A 20,530-nucleotide genomic window follows, 5' to 3' on the forward strand; every position below is an offset into this window, starting at 1 on the left:
ACATGAGATGTTTTGTTCCAAATTGAGTGATTTAGTCTATACTTATGTGTTGTGCACATCACATAGTAAGTTATTAATAACCAGAATAATAACACATGTGTTTTCAAAACAACATATCATGATTAGTAGAGGCCGATCCTTTGATCGAGCGAACGGGGGTGCTCATTTCGTGACCTTCCCCTCTCGTACCCAAGTTCCCGAGCCGAGGCAACTTTGGTGATGACGGACACGTGGCCTTTGGCACGAGTCAGGGTTTCCTAAATTTTCCAAAAATAAAATATTTAGGTGGCGACTCTGTAATCTGGCAAAGCAGTCCATGTTTGGCACTTCTTGATTAAAATCGATTTTCTAAAATGATTTGCTGGATTTGGACTCTTTGGTGATTTATCAGTCTTACATTGCACTTTGTGAGACTAGATACAGAACCGTGACAGGAGTCCAAACTGTAGTAGCTAGAACACAACTTCGTGCCCTTTTCGAAAGGGGGGGTGCGCAGAGCGAGTTCAGGCAGTCTACAACATCTCCCATTCCCGAATGGCAATACTAGCTATACTGCTAATGGACTTCCTACTCAAGATGTCGGCCACTACATTGGCTTTCCCCAGATGATAGTGCAACTCAAAATCATAATCTTCCGTCCATCCACCTCATCTGCCTTAGATTGAAATCCTTTTGCGAAAATAGATACCTCAAACTCTTCTAATCGAAAAAGACCTCAAATCTCTCACCATAAAGATAATGTCTCCAGATTTTCAAAACAAAAATCACTGCTACTAGTTCTAAGTCATGGGTAAGATAGTTCCTCTTGTGTGTTTTTAACTATCGTGAGCCATATGCGGCTACCTTCCTCTCTTGGATCAAGACACAACCCAAACTTTTCCGAGAAGCATCACAATACACTGAATAGCCCAAACCCCTCTCTAGAATAATCAACACTGGAGCAGTGGTAAGTCTAACCTTAAGCTCTTGAAAAGATTTCTCACAAGTCTCACTCCACACAAATTTAATAATGTTCCTTATCAGTCTAGTCAGCGGTGAGGCTACTCTAAAGAGATCCTTCACAAAACGTCGATAATATCCGGCTAACCCCAAGAAACTCCAGATCTCAAAGGCATTCTTAAGTTGTTCCCAATCTTGCACTACTCTATCTTAGAAGAGTCTACAGTCACCCATTCCCCAGATACCACATGGCCTAAGAATTTTACCTCCCTCAACCAGAACTCGCACTTCCCGAACTTAGCATACAATTTGTGGGCTCTAAGCAACTCAAGTACAATCCACAAGTGTTCCTCTTATTCCTCCTCAAATGGTGAGTAAATCAAGATTTCGTCAACAAAAACAACCACAAAACGGTCTAAGAACTCACAGAAGATTTGATTCATCAAATCCATAAACAAGGCTGATGTGTTGGTTAGCCTAAAAGGCATCACTAGAAACTCATAGTGGCCATACCGTATACGGAATGTCGTTTTCTGGATATGCTCCTCCTTTACTCTTAACTGATAATAACCCAATCTCAAGTCTATCTTATAAAGGCAACAAGACCCCTTCAACTAGTCAAACAAGTCATCTATACGAGGTAGTGGGTACTTGATCTTAATAGCTACCCGGTTCAACTTCCGATAATTGATACAAAGTTGCAATATGTCATTATTCTTCTTGGCAAAAAGAGTCGATGCTTTCCAAGGTGAAGTATTAGGGCGAATAAAGCCCTTGTCAAATAATTCTTGGAGTTGAATCTTAAACTCACTCAATTTGGCGGGTGAAAATCTATACGGTGTCATGGAAATCGATGTCGTACTAGGCACTAAATCAATAAAGAACTCAATCTCACAATGTGGCGACAAACTAGTGAGATCCTCGGGAAAGATGTCCAGGTATTCACAAATTACCCTCGGCAACTCTACTCAGACCACGTCACTCTCAACACCCAAGTATGTAGCAAGAAGGAAACTAAGCTCACCCTAACCACGTGGATCATACATTGGCAACAAGGCTCTATCAACTCGGTCTTCCAGGAAATAAAAACATTCACCACTCGAAGTGCACATCGTAACTCTCTGATGGTAACAGCCTATAATGGCTCAATATGAGGATAACCAATCCATGCCCAAAATAACATCGAAACCCAACATATCAACCAACACAAAAGCAAAAGGAAGTCAGCAACCGGCAACCTCTATCTCACAACCCCAACACCCCTGGTACAACACAATCTCACCACCAACAGGTGACTCTACATTGAGTAGAGACGCTACTTGAGCTACTTCTAACCCCAATGTTGATGGGAATGCAAATGAAATGAAAGAATAGGATATGTCAATATCAATCAACACATTGGCAATAGAATTACACAACAAGAAGTTACCTTTCACTACCGAAGGTGCTGGCAACAAATCTGGTGTAGTAACAGCATACACACACCCTGTAGGTCTTTGCTCTACCTACTCACCCCTCAGAGCATAAGTCTGAAACACGGATTCAGCCAAAGAGGCTCCCTAATTGGTTCTTGAGGCCTGTGCTGACGGTGTAGGCTGATGATTCTGTGTCTGCCTTGAACCAGATGTGCCACCTGACTGAGGAAAAAATCTCCTTATATGCCCTGACTGCCCACACTGATAATAGGTAGGGAGCTACCTTCTCCTCTGACTCTAGCTCTGAGGACGAGCTGCAGACGGCATAGACTATTGCCCTCCTCCTCTCTGTGGGTAAACTAAAGACTTGTGGCCCAGTTGACCACACTTGAAGCAAGTGATCCCACTCTGACCACCTCTCCTTGATCTAGAACTTGGTACAGGAGAAGTGGATCTAGACTGTGCTCCTTGGGACTGCATTGGGGTGGAACCCCTCTGTCTTTTGTTGTCCCAAATCTCCCTCTAAACCTTCTAAGTCCTCTGCTTAGAGCCCCTCATCCTTTCCTCCTCCGACTAAACCACGGTTTCAAGATAAGCCACCACCTCTACAAGACGTTCGTAGTCCCGAATCATGGACCCGTCCACTTTAAAAAGAAGCTCGGTCCTCAACCTCTTCTCGAACTCAATGCAACGGCGTTCTTCCATCGCTACAAGTTCTGATGTAAACCTTGATAAACTGGTAAAGGCAACCTTAAACTCGGCCACTGATGTGTTAAGCTGCTTAAGCTTTAGAAACTACTCTCTCAACTTCTCCCTAGTTGTGGAAGGCAAGAACTTGTCCCGGAAGGCGTTGATAAAGGCCCCCCAAGTCACCCCAATATGCCCACACGCATACTTCCACCACTGACACGCATCTCCCTTCAACTAGAAGGATGCCAAGGTCACTTTCAGCCCATCGTCCTCAATGCCAACCATTTCGAACGTCTTCACCATCTGCTTTAGCCACTCATCCGCCTTCAGCGACTCCTTCAGATCCCCAAAAAACTTATCCGAATTAGACTGGAAGAACTCCCTCTTTAGAAACGATAGCCCTATCTCAGCAACATGGGCCTGGACTTGATTCTCAGCTCTGAGAATGTCCATGGATTTCCGTAAAGCTCCAGCCATCTCATGGGCTAAAGCGCCCATGGCCTGCTGACCAACTGGTTTGGCCACATTGGCCTGACTAACCCCTTCCTCCTGCACTGGAATATTATCTAGTAACGGCACCTCCTGCCGTCTAGGCTTGCTAATCTTACCACCACGACATCCACGTCCTGACATCCTAATAAAGGTAACACCAGAGACTAGCATATTTACAAATGTGTCGAAGCTAACTCACTCGTGTCCTAATGAGGTGGACAACAATTAATTTACTTCACATAAGTGCGTAGTCACATAAACACATACGAACTTCATTTCTAGGTAATGATCGTCCCATGACGTTGCCAGAGTTCCAGTTAGAAATAGCAGTAATCAAGTACTCTTCTAATAGGACTTCTAGAAACTTGTAGAGCCAATCAATATCTTATAAATTAAATCTCATACCCATTTAGTCACATAAGCATGTTATCACATAGCATACCAGGTTTACTTCTAACACAAACTGGGGAGGTAACCCATTGTGGTAAAAACCACATCCTATGACCCCAAAGTATTCAAACCTAGTAAGTTTGATACCAAGTTGTAATGCCCCGAAATAATAACCATAATTCATCCCATGACAAATATTAAATAACAACACAATTTTGAATATTATAACCTTTCATTTATATGATTCCATTCTACAAAAGGTAACACAAGCAATTATACATTCATAAGTCCTAACCCTGAATCTATAGCTTGTGGCACAAGTTAACGGTATGAAATAAAAGTTAAACAGATAGATAAATGCCTTAATGGCTACAACTTTCCAAGACAATGCTTGGTTATAACAAAAGTGAGTCTTAACTTAATAAATCTTAAGCCCTAGGCTTGTACAAAATAAATACAACAATAACAAAAAAGAAGCTCTTGACTCCAAGTCCTCCCAGTCTACAGCCTTGGCGGAGGCATATCATCAGCACCTAAAAATAGTTTTCTACATAAGATGAGCCAAAGCCCAGTAAAGATACTCTAACACAGTGTATAAATCTTAACAAAGCTATAAGGTGAATGGATATGCAATACTCGTACCAAAACATTTTATATATCTTTCCAAAACCATGCAATGCCAAGTTTATATCACAATTCTAGAAAACATTTAATATACAACAGAAAATAGGGCAGTGGATACAAGGACTGGAAATCTCTAAGTACGTGTCTGCAAGTAAGCTATACATGCACTACCAATTGTCATTTTTACCGATACTAACCGGAAGACTCGGCACCTAACCACGTGAGTTTCTGGACTTTCTCCAAGGATACACAGACCAAGAATAATACCATAACCACACCCCCTACCCAAATTCACCAAGGTATTCATCCATTTTTCTCAAAACAATATACATTTTCAATGTGTTAAGTATGCAACAATGCTCAATGCAAATGGATGAGAAATTAGTTTCAATTCTCCTAATTCTCATGCAACTTCTACAACAATCACAGCTATCCTCCACCGATAGCCCAAAACAGATATCTCTAAACAAATAGATAATTTCCAATAAAAATAAACTTTCCAAAATTTCAAGATAAGAGTGATAATGCATATCCAACTCCACCACTACCACCATCATCATTCCAATTTCATAAAACCCAACATCATTTCCATTTTCTATTTACAAAATCAAATATTCACATTTTAGGGCAAAATTCCATTTTCCTTATAAATCAATTCTAAGGATAAAAATCTACCATTTTATCACAACTCAACCACATTTACAAACCCACAATCATATTCAAGAACCCATTTGAAAACCCCTCTTTTGATTTTTAAACCAAAACCCTAGATTTTATTCAAAAATCTCCAAATCACAATATTGTGTAGAAAAACAAATAACCAATTTAAAAATCATACAAAAGTGTGGAGAAATCCCTACCTCAAAACTAGAAGACAAGGGAGAAAGGGAAGAAACTTTGACGAAGCCAAAAATCAACTTTGCTCCAATCAATGGATGATAGTGTATTTGAGGTTTAAAGATGGTTTCTACAAAGAGAGAAAGAAAATCTGAGATTTTAGAATGTTCAGAGAGAGCGAGAGATAAGAAAATGACTCAAAAAGTGACTTTTACAGACTGAAATACGGGCAGACTACTCGAGCGATTAGACACAACAAGTGAGACTGCTCGAGCGAACAAAGTTACCGCTCGAGCGCACAATGACACCCTCCCAGAAGTTTTGCAGAGAAAGACTAACTGCTTGAGCTTAAGAAGAACTGCTCAATCCAAGATCGCTCGAGCACAAAAAACACTGTTCGTGCGAAAAACATTACCTTTCCAGTGCTTTTACAAACCTACAATTATACTGGAAGTTCTCAAAGACTGCTCGAGTGACCAAAGGACCACTTGAGCGAACTGACCAAAATATGAGCAAAGACTCCTTTAAAAAACAAACTCCCAAACTTTTGCAAACACAACAATGACATCCATATAACCAAACTCAATCAAGAATAGGATGTATAAGGGTATGAACAACCATTTAAGATGAGAATTCCCGGTTCCAAAATAATAAATGGGTCAAAACCAAACCAGAATCATTATAGTTTAGCGTCTAGGATCATGCATTGATTTCTAACCCTTTACGCTCATGGCATGATGTGAGGGAGTACTAGGTGAGCTTCTTTTATCTTCGCATCCTAGGTGTGTGATTGTTTTTTATTATTATGTCTAGCATACTACCATAAGGCTAAGTACTTATATGATATATCTCTATGTTTGCCTATTGTATAGAGTCCTTATTGCCTAAATTGGAATGACTCTGATCTCTTCGAATGACAGTTATCTTAATTTTTTATGAGATTTCTGCTTTCAAACCCTTTCAAATGGCAAGAGATTAGAGCATCTCAAAGTAGGTGATTTAGTCTATACTTGTCTGCTTCACATAGTAAATATAGCATTAATAATTTGATTATATGATCATATTGTGTTAATAACTCTCATATCAAAAACTAGTAGAGGCCGATCTCATATTGGGTAAGCAGTAGTGCTTAATTCATGACATTCCTCCCTCATATCTAAACTCTCATGCCGAGACACTTTGGTTACAACAGACTATGGCCTTTGGCACAAGTCATGAGTTTCCTAGTTTTTCCAAAACAGTAGATAGCGACTCTAAGTCTGGTGATGTAGTCCATTTTGGCACTTCTTGTGATTGGTGGACTTTCTTTGGATCTTCTAGATTTGGACTCTCATTTTGTTTCACATTGCACTCGTAAAACCAAACCAAGGGTTCAAACCATTGAGTGTGCCTGGATACCCATTCAGGAGATCCGATACTCACTAATATATGGTAGAAAAACATTCTAACACCAGTGTAATACTCACCTACTGTAAAAATATATATATACTAGTTGCGAGGTGTCGTGCTTCGCACGATAGCCTATGCCTGTGGTTCAAGCAACCTAAAATTGCCTAATTTGAAATTTACATCCATATAAAAGGATACTTAATCTTTGATCACTAATTATTGATTTTACCTTGTTGCACACTACTTATAGCTTGATGTTTTCTGCATTCAACAACAGTTGTGAGCACTATAGATGAATCCATCTCATAATTTCAGTACTTAGAAAAGGCACAAAAAATTGGCCTATATATTGCTGTTCTGGAGGCTTATAAGTTGTCGTAGATATTGAACCTATTATATAAAAACATGAGTACAACAAAATGCAATAGTTATACTATGCCGAAGGAAAATTTGCTAAGTCATGATAATTTGTGTATGTGTTTTTTTTTTTTTTTGTATGTAGGATATATAGATGCAAAAGCAAAATGAAGATCATTGTCATATTCCTCCATAACACGCATGAACAACTCTTGCAGCAAGCACGCCAACCCCAAAGATGAAATTAGAAAAAAAAAAATGTCACATATAATTACCACAAATTCAAGCAGCACACTTGAGGTAGAAGTATTAATTCTAATGTATAAGCTTCAAATTTCTAACCACTCAAGTGTTATGGATAAAATCATTAACAAAAATTGAAAATAGGGGTTACAGATGAAATCATTAACATGACATACCTTCTACATTAATAACTAATATGAAGGTAGAATAAAATGATTGACCGAATTGATAAAAGAAACTAACTTAGAATCGAAAACACAAAACATGAACATTAACAAACAAACAAAAAAATTCAAAAAAAAATGATACATAGCAATCTCTATACTTTCTAAAATGAATCAATCTGATTATCTCACCAAGGTAATCTCCAAGTTTTGAGGCCATGGCAAAAGCTTTTAAGATGAATGATTCGATGTTGACCATTAAAAAAAAAACAAAAAACATTGCTTGACATAAAAATAGATTCTAAGCAACAATTGCTTAATAATTGTTTGCTTTATATTTCCATTGACAAATCAAATAAATCTTGATTGGTTACAGAAGTATGATATCTAATTGACAAATCAAAACAATTTCATGAGGTAGGTTCATAATTGAATTGTATGCCAAATATATGTTTGTGATTTGCATTCACCAACTTTTTCTCCAATACATGATATATGAACAACTTTAAAATTGACCATAGGTATAGATACATACGTAGGCACATATACAAATGCTTACAATGATATGCATAGATATATATATATATATATATATATGTATGTATGTATATACATTTAAAAAAAACATGCCCACATTTGAATTTGGTGGTAGTCGATTGTTCTGTACAAGAAGAAAAAACAACGAACACTACAGTTAGGTACTGCATCAAATGACATAGATTTGTAAATATACAATGCATTTGGTGCTGTGCAAATTGCGTAATCTAAATAAAATAAAATAAAATAAATAGATTCATATTCAATTAAATAGAAATTACACAACATGATATCATAAGACTGAATCATATTAAAGATTACAACTTGGTGAACAGAATTATTTAACAAAATAAAATACTGAAATAAGAAGAGGATACAAACCGAAGCTTGTGTGATACCGCAGTCTCCTTAAAACATATTTGCAGCCTCACCGTGGGTGCTGGAGGTATGTCGGCATCTGTCTCTTAGGATACGACAGTTAGAACCCACTAAGTCAGAAGCACCTTCTAGTTAGCTCCAGGGAACTGACATTGGCGGCACTCTCTCACACAGGAAGAATATGTTATGGGCAAAATGACTATAATATGAGAGCAAAGGAATTCTGCATCTAAAACCAAAGAGGAATGTCTCCTTTTATACACAATAAGGGAGAGGGGAGGAGTTTTTCCTGCAACAAATGCAGACTTCAATTTTGCAAAAACTGAAGAAGTAATGCACCAAAACTAGAAATAAGACACCAATTTAGGTGTAGAAGTTACACGCAATATACACATGTGTGTATATCTATATCAGTAGCCACCTAACAGACTTAGCCCGAAAAGATTAGATTGATAGGCCACCAATTCAGCCCCAACCTAAACCTAACCCATTCCAGCAAGCCTCAAGCCTCAAACCTCAGCCCAAGCCCAAGACCAAAGATCCAAGATCCCAACCCACGACCCATGGATCACGGACTACGAACCACGGACTAGGACCTGGCCCTGCCCCGTCCGGACAAGCGGGCAACGCATGCGCACATATGGCAATTTTTGCATAACTAACTTGGACCATAGTTTTGGCCCAAGCCCATCCTTCAAGTATCCATAACTCCTTTCCTTCGAAAAATTTGGATGCCCCAAAAGGCTGATGCCCTCATTAAAAACTTGGGATTTAAATACCCATCAATGCTTTCCTAATCAATGTGGGATGAGTGGTTATACACTATTCCCAATACCTTATTCATGAAGGCAACTTTATGAGACAATTTCTCATTCAATTCTCAATGGTTTCTGGTCATTCTTTTTGTGGTGTAAAGATCTTGTTACAAAGAATTCAAACCCATTTGATCTCATCTCAAACAATGGTTGGGACTCACTATAATTACACATTAAAGTCACCATAAAACCATTTTTTTCAACAATCCCCCGCATGAATAAAAATTGACCGAATGAAGAAAAACCGACAATGTTTAATAACAAACACTCAGAGAGAGAGCACACAGACTAACCCTGCATCAGAAAATGTAGCTGTTGGCCTTGAACCTTTCGTAGTGAAAGCCTATCGGATTTACTGGCTAACCAGTGAATTTGATGTCTTGAGCTGTTCTGTCATTTGTGTAAACTGAGACAATAGACCTCACACAACTATTGTTCTTGTTTTCACTGGTTTGTCCGGTTTGGACCTGGAACACTAACCTGGTTTAGTGAGCGTTTTTAAAGAATTCAACCTTGTCAATTCTTAACGAAACGGCCCCACTTCACATGCACATAGGTGACCTACATAAGATATTTCACTATACCACAGTTGACTATTCACATCACTTAGGTCATTAAAAGCATTAGCTTAACCTTCCACCCCCACAAGGTATTACTGTATAAAGGAATGGGTAAGAGGATTTACCTCTTCAGTAACTCACCCGTTACAGTTAATTAGGTTGTTCCTTTGAACCTAGATCTTGGGATCTCCAGTCAGCTAGATTGGCTTTTTCATTCTGGTAACATTTACTAAAGGCCTTAACCCCATTCTTCTTGAGGACATTTCTACTAACTCTCGAGTTAATCCTTTGGTTAGTAGATCCATAATGTTGTCCTTAGACTTTACATAGTTTAGAGAGACAACTCCATTAGAGAACAGTTGTCATATGGAATTATGTGATATGTCTAGACTTTCCATTATACATATTACTTTGTGCTCGATCAATCGCCGATTGGCTATCACAATGAATACAGATGACGAATACAGGTTTTGGCCAACGTAGAATATCTTCAATGAATTGGCGAAGCTATTCAACTTCTTTAGTTACTTTATTCAAAGCAACAAACTCAGATTCCATCATTGATCTCGACATATACATTTGCTTGGAAGATTTCCAAGACAGGGCTGCCCCTTCGAGGGTAAACACATAATCACTAGTGGATTTGAAGTCCTTTATATTAGAAATTAGCGTCACTATATCCTTCTAGTACCGTTAGGCATCTAGTATAATGTAGCCCATAATCTCGAGTGTAGCGGAGATAACCCAACACTCGCATAATGCCCTTCCAATGAGTAGCATTAGGATTACTCGTGTATCTACTAAGCCTGCTAACAGAGTAGGCCATATCCAACCTTATACAACTCATCAAATACATCAAAATCCCAATGACCCAAGAATATTCTAGTTCAGAGACACTCTTACCATTATTCTTGGTCAAATGTAGACTCAAGTCTACCGGTGTCCTTGACACACTTGTATCTGATTTAATAAATTTCTCAAGTATCTTCTCAACATAATGAGATTGAGAAAGTACAATACCACCAGATATTCTAGTAATCTTAATATCCAGAATCACATCTGCAAGGCCTATATCTTTCATGTCAAACTTAGACTTTAACAATCTTTTGGTAGTTATAATCCTCTCATCATTGCTACCAACAATGAGTATATCACCAACGTATAGACACAAAATGACATAACCTTTGTCAGTGTCTTTGACATATATGCATTTGTCACACTCATTGATTCTAAACCCATTTGACAACATAGCGTTGTCAAACTTCTTATGCCATTGCGTAGGAGCTTGCTTCAAACCATACAATGATTAGACAAGTTTATAGACTTTTTTATTTTTTCCTGGAGTTGAAAACCCCTCGGGTTGCTCCATGTAGATTTCTTCGTCTAAATCTCCATTTAAGAAAGTTGTCTTTACATCTATCTGATGTATCTCCAGACCATGGAAAGCTGCTATCGCAATCACCACGTGAATGGATGTTATCCTTGTCACAGGTGAATACGGATCAAAGTATCCAGGCCTTTTCGCTGCCTGTATCCTTTGATAATAGCATAGCTCTATACTTATCAATTAACCCATCAGCTTTCATCTTTCTTCTAAAGATCCACTTATTGCCCAAGGCCTTACTATTTGGGGGTAGATCAACTAACTCCTAAGTGTGGTTTTGTAAGATGGAGTCAATTTCACTCTTAATTGCTTCTTTCCACAAAGGACTTTCAGGTGAAGTCACAGCTTTAAGAAAAGTTCAAGGTTCTCCCTCTAACATGTAAGTCAAGCAGTTCAGACCAAAGGACTTGGAAGTCCCAGCCCTCTTACTTCTTCTCAGCTCATCTATCTCCTTATCTTGATCACTATCACTAGGATCATCTTCAGGTTCGTTCTCATAACTTTGATCCTCTCCTTAGGTTCGACAAGGACGCACGTTCTCAAAGAAAGACACATTCCTTGACTCCATAATGGAATTCTTGTGTATATCTGAAATATCAGACTTGTGCACAAAAAATCTATATGCACTACTATTCTATGTATAACCAATGAATATACAATCCAGGATTTTCGGACCTATCCTAACCCGCTTGGGTATAAGTACCGCCACTTTTGCAAGACACTTTCATATTTGTAGGAAATTATAAGAAGGCTTGGCCTTTCCATAATTCATACGGAGTCTTGTCCACTTTCTTCCGAGGTATTCTATTTAGAATGTAATTCACAGATAAAATTGCTTCCCCCCCACAAGTTCTATGGTAACCCAGAACTTATCAACATTGCATTCCTCATTTCCTCTAACGTCCTATTTTTTCGCTCAGCAACACCATTTGACAGAGGGGAATAGGGCCTTGTAGTTTGGTGGATAATTCTAGATTGAGCACGAATCTCAATAAACGGCGATTCATATTCTCCACCATGATCACTTTTTAAAGCCTTACTATTTCGACTTAGTTGATTCTCAACTTTATTCTTAAAAAGAATAAATTTATTAATCGTATCATCTTTGCTTTTAAGCAAATACACATAACAATATTTAGTGAAATCATCAACAAAAGTGATAAAATACTTGTTGCCACTATGTGATTGTACGACTTTCAAGCCACACACATCACTATGCACTAAATCTAAAGGATCAGTACTTCTTTCAACAAAATGAAATAAAGTCCTTGTCAATTTTGCTTTTACGCAAGTTTCACACTTGTGATTTGGATTAATCTTGAAAGATGGTATGTGATCTAATTGATTAATACACGCAAAGAGTCAAAATTCACATAACGTAGTCTACCATGCCATAATTTAGGGGACTCAAGCATATGAGCAAAAGAAGAAGTTTTCTCATTCATTTTTGGGATAATAGTCATTATATTGAGCTTAAACATACCACCCGACATATATCCTCTACCCACATAGACTCCGCTTCTAGTTAACACAACCTTATCCGACTCAAACGCCATGTGAAAGTCATGCTTACTTAAGAGAGACCCTGAGACAAGGTTCTTACAAATGTCCGATACATATAGGACATCGTTCAAAGTCAACTCTTTTCCTAAAGTCATCTTCAGGACCACCTTGCCTTTACCCTCAACAGTTGAGGTCGCAGAATTCCCCATGAGCAACTTCTCACTGTTTTAAAATTAGTTCGAAAGTTGTGAACATCTTTTTCTCAGTACAGATGTGGCTAGTGGCCCCGATGTCCACACACCATTCCTTCGGGTTGGACCCCACCATGTTCACTTCTGAGACGACAACAAAAAGATGCATGTCGTCCACATCTTGAGACAGATCCTCCATTTCAGCCATATGGGCCCGGCTTTTGTTTTGTGGAGGGTTCTTCTTGTGAGGCTTCTTCTTCTTGCGGCAATCAACTGCCATATGCCCATCGCTTCTACAATTGAAGCACTTTCCATTGAACCTATAAGTAGATTCCTGAGGCTTTTAGACCGGCCTCTTAGAGACACCACCTCTAGCCCTCAACTTCGAGCTTTTGCTAGTTGGTGGCTTCTTCTTGACCCCCGATGACTAGTCATGCTCAACCAAGTTTGCTTTCACAACAAAGGTACTCCCCCCTTTCTTCCTGTTGTCTTCCTCAATACGAAGCCTGACAACGAGCTCTTCAACTGTCATCTTCTTTCATTTGTGCTTCAAATAGTTCTTGAAGTCTTTTTAGCCGTTAGGCAGCTTCTCAATCAAAGCAACTGTCTGGAATGATTCACTCAACAACATTCCTTCTGTATGAATCTTATACATAATTACTTATAAATCTTAGACTTGGCTAATGACAGTTTTAGAGTCCACCATTTTTAAATCCAAATATAGGCCAATGACAAATTTCTTTGCCCTAGCATACTCGATTTTGTACTTCTTGTCCAAAGCATCCCACAGTTCCTTTGCCGACTTCTTGGCATAAAACACGTTGAACAGTGTATTTTCCAAACTATTCAGAAAATAATTCCAGCAAAGGAAGTTCTACTGTTTCCAAACATCTAGAGCCATGAGCTTCTACTTGTCTTGCTCATTCTCTTTTACAGTTAGTGGATCCTCACTCAAAAACTTCGCAAGACTGAGAATAATCAGGTAGAATAGCATCTTTTGCAGCCACCCGTTGAAATTCACTCTAGTGAACTTCTCTGGGCGCTCATGATAGTTGAGCGGTCCCCCACAGAATAGCAAGAGTAGCAATAGGGTTGACTATAGAGGTCACAACAAGAAGATTGACCATAGGGGTCACATTAGGGGTTGACAAGCCAATTGATCCAGAATTTTGATCCCCACCAACATTAGCAGCAGCAACATCAGTCATGATTGTCATTTCTGAAAAACACAACAGGATTTCACTATTCTGTGTTTTCAGAAACTAAACTTAACACTAGAAAATCCCAAAGTCGAAAATTTAACTCAAAACTAGTCTTACCACTTACTCTAGAATCGAACATGATCAGGAAAGTTTTTAGGAAGACTGGAGGGGTTACATGGGTCTTATTTAAGACCCAATTAACCTTAGACAAAACTTTCAAGAGTATGTTGATATGTTGATTCCTAGTCCATGAGAAACAAATTTAGAATTAAGTTTTCTAGGGGATAAATTAGGCTAAAACAAACCAAGTTCCAAAACTTACAAATAATTTAAAAATTGCTAACCAAATTACATGTAATTAAAAATTGTTACAACAGTTTACAAGCAAATAAAATGCTTCCAACATTACAAGCAAACAAACTTGCTTCAATAAAAATTGGTAATTTAACCACTACCAGAACTCAAGCAAAAAATTGCTTCAAATATAAAGAAATTAACCAATCCAAATTAGGATTCTTTTGGTCCAAAAAATTTCTTTCCACGCTTAGTATTTTGGTTCAACAAAAAGATTAGTAGTCCAAATTTTTTACTGCAATCCCAAATCCTATTCATTGGTTTTGTATTTTTTTTTTTTTTCCCCCTTCGCTTTCACATAGGTATTCTTATAAAGAAAGTTAGCAAAAAACACAGTAAAATACAAAACACATGATTGAAAGAAATTGTAAAAGTAATATACTTTTCAAACCTTCTAGCAATATATTTAATGGCACAATTAACTAATAAATTAAAATGCCAGACAAGTTATAAAATAAAACTTATAATTCCAAATATTAAATTAAAAAATAATATGCTAGAGTTATATGAAATTACTATAAAACAATAAACATGTAAATAATTCTAACAATTAACATGCAAATAATTCTAGAAGATTAGAAGCAATTAACATGTAAATAATCTTAGAACTCTAGAAAATAATAAGTATGTAATATAAATTAAAAATTCGAAACTCATAATCATGCAAATTATATTATCAAACTAAACTCATGGTAGGAAAGTATGAATCATGTATAGAAAATAATTTATCCACTTAAATAAATTGAAACAATAAACTGGATGGAAACAATAGATTATTTATATTCTGAACATTTCTAATCACGAACAGAATCACATAGATATAACTTTAATTAAATAAATTAGAACACCTCATGTGAAATATTTTTATTTACTAAACTGGAACCAAATAGCATGCAAAATCAAATATTAATATTTAAATGAATGTAAATCCCTAATCATGTACTATTGAAACAGTGGGCTATATCGTATATGTTACAGGTTGTTCGGTGCTCCAGTGCTTCGGAAAACAAACAGTAGCATGCAACAATTTTTTTAATTATTTAAATCTAATTAATAGAAGTCACAAATTACAATTAGCAATCATGAACTTCATGTATAAAATAGTGACTGTACACATGCACCATTTTCAGCAATACCGAATAAAACTATTATTGAATTTGTACTACCCGAAGCAAAGAACATATATTGTATAAGAAATTAATCTATTATATATTGTATATAAATTTATTTATCTAATTTCATGATAAATATATAATATATTTTAAGATTGTCGTATAAATTGTGTAATCTAAATGAAATAAAATAAAATAAGCAGATTCATATTTAATTAAATAGAAATTACATAACAAGATATCACGGGAGTGAATCATACTGATTACAACTTGGTGAAAACAGAATTATTTAACAAAATAAAATACTGAATAAGAAGAGGATGTAAACCGAAACTTGTGTGATACCATAATCTCCTTCAAACAGATTCGCCGCCTCATAGTGGGTGCTGGAGATATGTCGGCGTCCATCTTCTAAGATATGACAGTTAGAACCCACTAAGCCAAAAGCACCTTCTGGTTAACTCTGGCGAACTAACAATGGTAGCACTTTCTCACACAGTAAGAATATGTTATGGGTAGACTGATTATAATATGAGAGCAACAAAATTCTATATCTAAAATCAAAGAGGAAAGTCTCCTTTTGTACACAATGGGGAAGAGCGGCAGAGTTTTTCCTGCAACAAATGCATACTTCAATTATGCAAAAAATAAAGAAGTAATGCACCAAAACTGATGGAAAATAAGACACCATCTTAAGTGCAAAAGTTACACACAATATACACGTGTGTATAACTATATCAACAGCTACATAGCAGACTCAACCCGAAAAGATTGGGTTGATGGGCCACTAATTCGGCCCAGCCCAAACCTAACCCATTCCCTCAAGTCTCAAACTCAGCCCAAAGATCCAAGATCCACGACCCATAGGTCACGGACCCAACCCGATCTTGCGGCGCGCATGTGTGGCAATTTTTACATAACCAACTTGGCATAGTTTTGGCCCAAGCCTATCCTTAAAGCATTTATAACTTTCTTCATTCGAAAAATTTGGATACCCCAAAGAACTCATATCCTTATCAAAAATTTGGAATTTAAATACCCATCAATGCTTTCATCTACAATCAATGTGGGATATACTATTCTCAATACCTCATTCATAAGACCAACTTTATGAGATAATTTCTTGTTCAATTTTCAATAATTTTTTTGTCATTCTTTTTGTGGTGTAAAGATCTTATTACAAAAAAACCTAAACTCATTTGATCCGACCTCAATCGGTGGTTGGGAACCACTTTAATTTCACATGAAAGTCACCATAAAACTATTTTTTCCAACAATTGGAAGGCCAAAACAAAATTCAAAAGCCATATATATAGAAACAATCTAAAAATGAAAGTTTGACTCATTGAGTTACATTCAAACTATAGAACCAAACAAGGAAAAATTAACCATTAAGTCCTCTTTTGTTTTAATATTATTATTCCTATCAAATTTTATTATGAACAACTCTCACAAAATTTAAGTATATAAATTTGATTATATTTTTACCCTTCTCATTTAATATGAATAATAATTTCATAAACAATTTTAATTATAAAAATTATATTAAACAAAATATCACTAACAATTGGATCAAAAGATCATTTTCTGTTGTTTGAAATTATGATTTTTTAATTTTATTTTATGGTAAAGAATCCAAAAGGGCAAACATTTATTAAAATTCCATCAATAGTCACAGAAAATAATACAGTGCTGATTTCATATATTTTTCAATAGTATTATTGAAACTTTATAGAGCTTAATGGTATTATTAAAAACAAAATAAGACTTATTGATTATTTTTTCAAGAAAGAATAAAACATAACCAAGAATAAACTTTTGTAAATGAGAATTTTAGTCCCAAATGAAAATTTTGACTAACGTTTGTCATCAATTTTGAAACTTCACATTGAATTTACTCACTTTTTGTCAAAATAAAAATTCATTAACAGTCCAATCAAATTTTTAAACATGAGGGCATAAAGCATTATCTTTTAAGTTAAATTGACAATGATAAATATAAGTGAAATAGCAAAATGATATTCTTATATGAGCAAGACTTGGTGATTAACCAATTATGCGATGACAGTGTTGAAAAGAGAATTATCAGGTACATGCAATGGTTGACAAATGCATAAAAGCATATTAAAATGGTTAGTAAGTATCACTTTGAAGCCACGTTACCATTTAGTGTCCCCTTTAATGCTGTATTTAATTGAGGAATTTGAAAAGAAATTTTAAAAAAAAATAAAATAAGTGAAATATGAATAAAATATATTTATATTTCATCAAATTTCACACATCTTTTCTTTTTCTTTTCTTTTTTCCGAATCCCTTATCAAATCCCCCATCAAAGATAAATGTTTCCCAATTACGAAATAGAGCTCTAGAAAAATAAGTCATAATAAGGTAATATTAATCCCTACTAAGAGCATTGTTATGTCCCCTAATTTTAGATCTCTAATTAAGCTCTAATGATGTAATAAAAATAAATAAAAACATCACATCACAGTGGGGTCCAACCCATTAGAATTTCCTAAAACTCTTTTATTAGAGCTCCTATTAGCACTGGGCCTACAAATAGGGTACTTTGCTCCGAACACATAATCATACTCTAGAAAATTTTTAACATAAATATTTAAAATAAAAGTGATTGAAAACTTTAATAAATGAATTCTAATGAGTTTTGGAGTGAGTCGTATTGTGATGTGATATTTTAACTTTATCTATTTATTTATTTTTATTCCTTACCATATTCTTAGAATTTAATTAAAACTTCAAAATTAAATAATTTATCATTGCACTATTTAAAAAGCAAATATCGAATGATAATGGCAAACATAGCTTTCTAAAGGTCTCTATCCAGCTTGCAAAGAGTGACGACAAAAGAAACCAAACAACTAATCTAGTCACAGAAATTAAAGCATGTTATAATCGTTAGAAAATTCAAATACATAAAGCAGGCACAAAACTATATGGAGAAAAACACTGTACACACCAAACAATAAAGTGGTATAGCTCCGTGCAAGATTTTTCAATTTTTTTTAATAATCCGGTAGCAAGTCATAATGCACAGTCTCTTTATTTATGAAGAAACAAAAAAATAAAAAATGCAAAAATAAATAAAATGTGAATTTTTTTTCCCTTTCCATTTCACTCCATAGATCTCTTTTCAAATCCATCTTTGCAAACATAGACTTAAAACAAAGAAATACAAATCCATGAAAGTAGAAGATACCAAAATAGTCAAATAGAAAAATAGAGAACTGGGTCGTCAAACACATAAATTAGGTGAAAAAAGAAAAGGGTAAAATAAAATAAAATAGATAGGAATTCATGGGAGCAGACAACAAAGAGAACAAAAACTCAGAATTTTACGAATTATGAAACGAACCACAACACTTTTATTTTTATTATTATTTTTTTTATATTATTTTTTTTTTATTTTTTTTTTTTGAACGAAAACCACAACACCTTGTATTAGGAATTATGAATGCTAAATAATATAATATGAAAGATAACCTTAGAACTTAACATATACATGACAACAAGCATAACAATGAGGGTTTAAGGTTTAGGATTGGTTGAAAACTATAATGGTCTTCTCTATATTTTTCTAAAAATATACTAAAACAGATTCAAGAGTCTTAAATAGAAATCCCAAGTGTATTATAGATTTAATTACGTATCAAAAAAAGGAAAGAGTAACAAACACATTGAAGTCAGTTTTGTAATCCTACACATCTGAAAATATCTATTTTATCGAAAATCAATAAATAGATGAACCAATCACACTTTTGTTTTATAAAATAAGCAATTTAAATTTAAATTCATAATTATCGTTTATTTAAATAAAATATATATATATATATATGTGTATATAATTTGTTCATGCGTCTAATGATATCCGAAAAAATTTATTTTCTATACAACTCATCTTTATTTTTGAATTTACAAATAGCACAGTTCAGAATATTGTTATAAACTCAAAATGAGACCTATAAAATAAAATAGAGAGAGCTATTGAGAATAAGCTCAGACTAACACTCACCATTTTAAAATCACTTTATTAATTTTTCTTTTTTTTTTTTAACACCTTGATATCCACAAATTCTACTAGCATTAAATCTTTCAAAGTGAGCACCAATTTCATTTCCATTTTCTCCGTTTCCTTTCTATTTTGAATCAAATGGCTAAAAATACTTGTAAGAGCACCCTAAAATCTCAAATTTTCCATCTCACAAATATTTTTCCTTCTTTCTCCCTCGCTCTCCGTTAGTGATGCAAAAATAAAAAAGTTTACTCCCTTAACAACTACATGTTTATTAACTGGGACAACTTACTATGGATTTACAGCCAGGGTTCAATTTGGCAATGAGAATCGCTTTTTCACAAATTTGATGAATTGTACAAAAGCGATTCTTAATGCCTACTTACTTTGGATTTACAGCCAGGGTTCTACTTACTTTGTGCTTCATGTTCATGAATCACTTTTTTTTCTTTTTTTTGAGAACATGAGAAATATTATATTAATAAACAAGACCCAAAAGGCCATCCCAACCAAACAAAAAAACAAAAAACAAACAACAAAAAATTCTGGACAATTGGATTAATCTCAGTGATTGTACATAGGATCAGAACCACCGTCATAAGTTTAATATAATTAGACTCACATCCTCAGGTTAAAGCAAACAACTAATATAGTGATGTGTAAACACACGAACGATCTAAGAGTAAAATATACATTTTAGTGTAAAATATAATAATAATTTTCATCCATGACTATTGGATGACTTGTTGTTAAGGAACAAAATATTTTATGAATTTTAAACCTTAACACTTTGTTTAGTTGGGGAATTTGAGGAAAGATTTAGAAAGTTAACGGGAAAAGATATGTAAAACTAGGTGAAATATAAGTATGTTTTATTTACATTTCACCTACCTTTTCTATTTTCCTTTCCAAATCCCTCCACAA

Source organism: Camellia sinensis, chromosome 4 (assembly GCF_055761805.1).
Source record: "Camellia sinensis isolate YWXY chromosome 4, ASM5576180v1, whole genome shotgun sequence".
Classification (NCBI taxonomy): domain Eukaryota; kingdom Viridiplantae; phylum Streptophyta; class Magnoliopsida; order Ericales; family Theaceae; genus Camellia; species Camellia sinensis.